We start from the raw sequence: 6,705 nt of genomic DNA, 5'->3' as shown, positions 1-6,705 counted from the left end.
GAGTGGTAAAAGCAATTTTTTCCTCGTCCCCTACGGCCATGCGAATCTGGTGATACCCAGAGTTTGCATCTAGAAAGCATAAAAGATCGCATCCCGCAGTTGAATCTATAATTTGATCAATGCGAGGTAAGGGGAAGGGATCTTTAGGGCAAGCCTTATTAAGGTCGGTGTAGTCCACGCACATGCGGAGCTTGCCGTTGGCCTTCGGGACGATGACTGGGTTTGCTAGCCAGTCGGGGTGGAGGACTTCTCGGATAAATCCGGCGTCGAGGAGCTTGCTGACCTGCTCGCGGATAAACTCCTGGCACTCTGGCGCCTGCCGCCGGACCTTCTGCTTCACCGGGCGGGCGTCCGGACGCACCGCCAAGTGATGCTCGATCACCTCCCTAGGGATCCCGGGCATGTCGGACGGTTGCCAGGCAAACACGTCTACGTTAGCCCGGAGGAAGGCGACGAGCGCGCTTTCTATTTGCTGCCCAGGTCGCCGCCGATACGGATGACCTGGGTAGCATCTTCGCCCACCACAACCTCCTTCGTTGGAACAGAGGTGTCGGCGGCGAGTCGGGGTTTGGATGAAGAGGGTCCCGGGCCCCCTGTAGAGCCATCGACCTCGGCCTGCGCTGAGACCAGAGCCATGTATGACTGTTCAGCGCAGGAGATGGCGCCGCCGGAGTCGGCGATCACAGAGATGGAGCCTGCAGGGCCGGGCATCTTAACCGTAAGGTATGCATAATGCACGGCCATCATAAACTTGGCGAGCGCCGGACGCCCAAGGATGGCGTTGTAGGGGAGAGGGAGCTCCGCGACATCGAAGAGGACGCACTCCGTGCGGAAGTTGTCCCGGCTCCCGAACGTGACAGGCAACTCAACCTGCCCGAGGGGCAGGGAGTGCCCAGGGGTCACTCCACAGAACGTGAGCGACGGCTTTAGGCGTCGGGAAGACACCTGCAGCTTCTCAAAAGCCTCATTGGAAAGGAGGTTGAGGCCGGCACCACCGTCGATCAGCACCCTGCCGACCTTGACATTGCAGATAGTGGGGGACACTACCAGAGGTAGTCGCCCCACAGCTGCAGTACTGGCGGGGTGATCAGCCATGCTGAACGTGATCAAAGCATCCGACCACCTTAGGGGCCTTGCGGCCTCCTCGCTCGGGGTTGCCGAGCACACCTCGCGTCGCATGACCTTGATGCCACGGCGCGAGGAAGGCGTGTACGCGCCCCCGTTGATGAAGGCGACGGTGTGCTCGGGCTCCTGGAAGCCGAGCTCGACGTTGTCGGGGGCGACCTCAGTATCACCTCCTCCACGGGACTCATCGCGCTCCCTCTGGCGCTGCTCCACGAGTCCTTTGACCGTACGACACTCCGTGAGGTCGTGCCATCTGGTCTGGTGTATGGGACACTATTTACCTGGCTCAGGCCCCGCGGGAGCGGGGGTCCTCGCTGGAGCAGGAGCTCGGCCGGGGGCCGGGGCTCTTGCTGGAGCCGGTGCCCTTGTTGGAACAGGGGCCCTCGTGGGCACGGAGGCCCGAGGAGGAGCCCGAGCAGGGGCCCTGACGGGACGTCGATCGACACCCGGCCGGCGCTCTTGCCGGTGATCGGGCTCTTGCGGCACCCTGTGAGCGGGGACCTGGGTTGGCTCAACGGGAGCGGCCTCGCGCTTCCTTCTCTTCTTCTTTTCCCGCTTGTCGGAGCGGGAAGAACTTGGCTGGTCGGAGGCGGGGCGAGGAGCATGCCACGCCCTGGCCTCCGCAGCCTTGGCGCACTTATCGGCCAGTGCGAAGAGTTCCGCAGTGGTCTCGATCTCGTGCGTACCTAGCTTTTCGAGCATCCGCTCATCGCGGACGCCCTGCCGGAAAGCAACAATAACAGCATGGGGGGCCACTCGTGGAATGGTGTTGCGAACCTGGCTAAAGCACTGTATAAAGCACCGTAGCGTCTCCCCTTCCTGCTGTTGGACGGCGTGAAGGTCGCACTCCAAACCGGGACGCGTGAACGTACCCTGAAAATTGGCCACGAACTGGTGGCACAGGTCATCCCAGGAGCCGATAGATCCTGGGGGTAAGTTCATAAGCCAAGAGCGGGCGGAGCCCCTCAGGGCAACATGAAAGTAGTTTGCCATCACCTTTTCGCTACCTCCGGCCGCTTGGACGGCCGTTGTGTAGATCTGGAGGAACTCGACGGGGTCGATGGACCCGTCGTACTTCTCCGGCAGCTCGGGGCGGAACTTGGAAGGCCACCTGACCCGGCGGAGCTCGGCGGTGAAGGCACGGCAGCCGGTGCCGTACCCCGCAGCGCGAGCGGGGGTCCTCGGTGGCGAGTGGCGGCGAGCCGGGGATCCCCGGTGGCCTTGGGCCGGGAGAGAGGAAGCCTGGTCCTCTGCCCCGACCCCCTGCCGGGTCTCTCGCTGACGCTCGAGAGTAACTCGGGCATCCTCGTGGCCCCTTCGCTCGTCAAGGCGCAAACGAAGGTCCCGAGCTTCAGACACGGCCAGGGGGACGGCACTCCGCCTGGAGACCCCTCGGCCCGTGCGGGTGTTGCCCGTTGAGGAGCTGGCTCTGGCGGCACCATGCCGGGAAGTGGTGCGAGGACTCCCGGCCTGCACCTGGCGACGAGCAGTGCCGACCAAAGCGACGACATCTTGGATCCATCGACCCTCCGGAGTGTTTGGCGTGGCCTGAACGGGCGGGTGCCTGAGCAGAGCATGCGCTGCAAGCAGCGCGCTCCCCGGGCCGGCCTCGCTGAAAGCGAGCCTGCGCCGGGATGGCACCCGACGTGGTCCAGAGGCGGACCTGGCGGCCGGGGTCCCGATCACCTGCTGGGGGTCGGAAAGTGCATCGGCAGCGGCGGCGGCGGCCCTGATGGGCCCAGCGCCTTGATCCCCTTGAGCGGGAAAAACCGCGCACGTGGATGGCGGCTGCTGCTGGTACGCAGCAGCGACTGGGCTCCCTCTGGTGTCGGGCAGCACTCCGTCACTGGAAGTGGAGCCGGAACGCTGGAGACGGTGCCCACCGGCCATCTTTTCCTGTGGGAAAAAAGCGAAACAAACAATCCAGGGATATTCCCCCCTAGCTGGCGCGCCAGCTGTCGGAGGATGAACTCCTGTCGCAGGGATCCCGAGAGACCCCTTTTTAGAGATTCGGCCAGGGGGATGATCCTGAACGAGCTTGTTTGGGAAATAAGCGGGAAACGGAAATAAATGCAGTGGCTGGTGGGAGATGATCGTCCTAGTGCGAGAAAGATGGGTGCACCGGGGTTTATACAGGTTCAGGCCGCACGGGGGCGTAACACCCTACTCCTATGTGAGTGCTCTATCTATCCTTGAAGGGAATTCTTCAAGGATGTATCTGGTTACAAGAGAGAGCCGCTTACAGAGAGCTTGAGGCTCTCGTGTTCTAGTTTGGCTTGAGCTGGTTCGAGCGTGTGCGTTGTCAGGCTTTTTTCTGTGAGCGTCTGTGTCCTCTTCCTTTTTTTTTCTTTACGTGTTCTCCATCCTTTCCTTTTATAGGCGCGCCAACCTCGACATATCCTGAATGGGAAAGAGAGGGTGCGAGTGCCAAGGTGCCACGGAGAAAGGCGTTATCATTTCGTCTTGGCGAAGTGACAGGGGCGGTAGAAAAATGCGGCGCGCATCCGACCACCCGCCACTGTGGATGCCCTCGGGCGCCATTAAGGGGGCCCGCCGGGCAGCCTCAGAGGTGCCCGGTGCGCCCACCCTGTCTTGTTTTTCTGCCAGGATAGGGTGGCGGGCGGAGCGCTTCGATTCTGACAACGTTATCCCGAGGCACCCGGATGAAACGGAACGGGACCCGTGCATTTAATGGACCCACGCCCCCCTGCCAGTGCATGGCAGGGTCTGACACTGGGGCGTGGGCAGCTGAGAATGTCAGGATGTCAGGATGTCAGGCCGCGCGTGCCTATTAAATGCGGTATTGGGCTTTTGACTGGCTGACACCCCGACGATGGGACCCTTCGGGTCGTCGGACGATCTTGCGCGAACCTTCGGGGAACCGAGTCTTCGGGGGCTGCCACGTGCAGCCCCGAGCAATCTCTCCCGAGCACTTCGGTGAGACCTTCGGGGAACCGAGTCCTCGGGGGCTGCCACGTGCAGCCCCGAGCACTCTCTCCCGAGTACTTGGGTGGGACCTTCGGGGAACCGAGTCCTCGGGGGCTGCCACGTGCAGCCCCGAGCACTCTCTCCCGAGCACTTCGGTGGGACCTTCGGGGAACCGAGTCCTCGGGGGCTGCCACGTGCAGCCCCGAGCACTCTCTCCCGAGCACTTCGGTGGGACCTTCGGGGGACCGAGTCCTCGGGGGCTGCCACGTGGAGCCCCGAGCACTCTCTCCCGAGTACTTCGGTGGGACCTTCGGGGGACCGAGTCCTCGGGGGCTGCCACGTGGAGCCCCGAGCACTCTCTCCCGAGCACTTCGGTATTTGGATCATCGGGGGACTACAGTACTCGGGGGTAAGTGAGAAACCTTCCGAGCACTTTCCTCCCGGTACTTGGACTCTGCGGATCATCGGGGAACTGGGGTGCTCGGGAACCTAGAGGCTACGGCCCCGAGCACCTTCCCCCAGGACTTAGTTTCTTCTTATCCTGCAGGGTGGACCTCGCGTGATGGTGATATGTGGCGGATGGCCGGCCCGGTCTCGAGATTCAGGGACCCCTGGTTCCTAATACACCGACATATACCCTTGTATTTGTGCTCTAACGAAGACTAGGGGCAACGTCAACTCCTTGTTACGTTGGGAAAAAAATGAGTTTCACTATCCCAGCTTATTTTTACTTTGAGCAATTTAATTCTAGTATTCAATTTCTGCATTTATATTCTCACAATTTCCTTTATTATGTTTACTTTGCTAGATCGAGCTTGCTTGTTGCATGTTGTTTACTAGAAAATAATGTACATTTAGGTTAAAATTGTTACTTTTCATCTAATAGTTTTTAGAGGTAGAGCAGTTTTAGAATCCAATTCATCCCCAGGTGAACATCTTGATCCTTCAGCCGACCAATGAAATGAACCAGGGAACTAGAGCCAAATTCAGGTGAATGTGCGGGGCGTGTATTATCCTACAAAATTTAAGATTTTTCCATTCAATCTACATGTAATATACGACTTTGAAAATAATTTCAGTCACAAGTGTATAGGCCCGTTCAAGGAGACATCTTCCTTCGCTGCCCCCGTAAAAAAACGAATGCACACGTAGTTACATCGTACGTACGTACGTACGCAGTGCAATACGTACGTGGAGTACGTGATCTCACCAATGACGGCATGACGGGTGACACTTCTCGACGAGACAAATCACTGAGCTCGCCGTGAAAAATATGATCGCTGCTGATGTGCTCGATTACTTGCGAAGACAATCAACTGCTAAATCCTTATGAACACGACCACGGGAGCGGATTCTTCTACGGGAAGCTAACAGATCAACAGTAACCGATCGATACGTTCGTCATACAAGGGAAACCTCATTTGACTGTCGTTGTTTAATTCGGTCGTTAACGCAAAGGCGTGTCTAGAAACCGTACGTCACGCTCACGCATGCAGTGCACGGCTCGCCGGCGAGATGTCAAGCTGCGGGCGCTTGCCGAAGCAGCGGATCGATCGACGCCGACGTCCAAACTAAACCACTGCCTTATTGGACGTTCATTTCAGTTGCCCGGGGCGTGTTTAACAAATGCAGGCGTCCCTGTTGAGAACGGCCAAGTCCTTGGCTGGGACTTGTTCATGGACGCGCCTCTCGATTTTCGACCTGCGGAATCTGACAACCGCTACCTGCCAAGGAGAAAGGTTTCCGAGATAAGTTGCGATCAATCGATATTGATGCTGATAGCCGGAGACAGGTTTTCCCTCGAAACAGGTGGATCATCCGAAGCTGGTTTCTGGTCGTGGAGAGATTTTGCGCGGTTGGTTAAGCACGGGACAGGGACGGGCGGTGCGACCCCGTGTCTGAGAGACTGTCGCACGTCACGGCCTGGAATTTTGAGGCAGCAGAGGAGACGTGGAGCAGAACTGGTGCAACAATTTCAGCTCGATGGATCGGTAAAGATTGGGTTTTAGCGTTCAAGTAGATCTACTTCCATGTAAAGTTGGAGCCTCGGTCGTCCGAGACGAAGTTAAAGCATTAAACGACATGTGGAGCAGAAGTTGTGAGATCGGGTGTTTCCTACGCTGAGGCCTCGTCGTCAGAGCCTTTCCAGCTTCCATTTTGTCAGGAGCCTGGCGTCCTGGCCTTCTCGGTGTTCACTCCGGATTTTTTTTATATTTTGAAAGTAAAAAATTACAAAACTGATGTTCGTTTGAAAAACTTGTAAAAATAGGCTACTATCACCTGTTAGAAAGGCAATAACAAGATGTCACTCTTCTAATTATAGATAAGTTTTAAAATGTAAAGATGTCACATTTCTAACTAGTGACAGACTAAAAAAATAAAAAAACACTATGTTCTATTACTTTTAAAATTTAAAACACTATCGAAATAGTCATAAAATTATTTTAAAAAAATGTATACTGTAAAGAATACTATGATCTAGCTTTCAAAGACGAATGTTGAAAGGGCAAAAATATTTTATTTTTATAATTTTTAAATGGACATCTAGTTTTACATTTTTTATTTTCGAAATTAAAAATAAAAAAAAGCCTCGTTCACTCCGCGCCCAGTCCGACGGTGCCGGGCGTCTAGGCCCGATGGGTCTCCTAAAGG

This window comes from Phragmites australis, chromosome 13, assembly GCF_958298935.1.
Source record: "Phragmites australis chromosome 13, lpPhrAust1.1, whole genome shotgun sequence".
In the NCBI taxonomy this organism is placed as follows: domain Eukaryota; kingdom Viridiplantae; phylum Streptophyta; class Magnoliopsida; order Poales; family Poaceae; genus Phragmites; species Phragmites australis.
The sequence above is the reverse complement of the archived record's forward strand: the minus strand, read 5'-3'. Positions refer to the sequence as shown.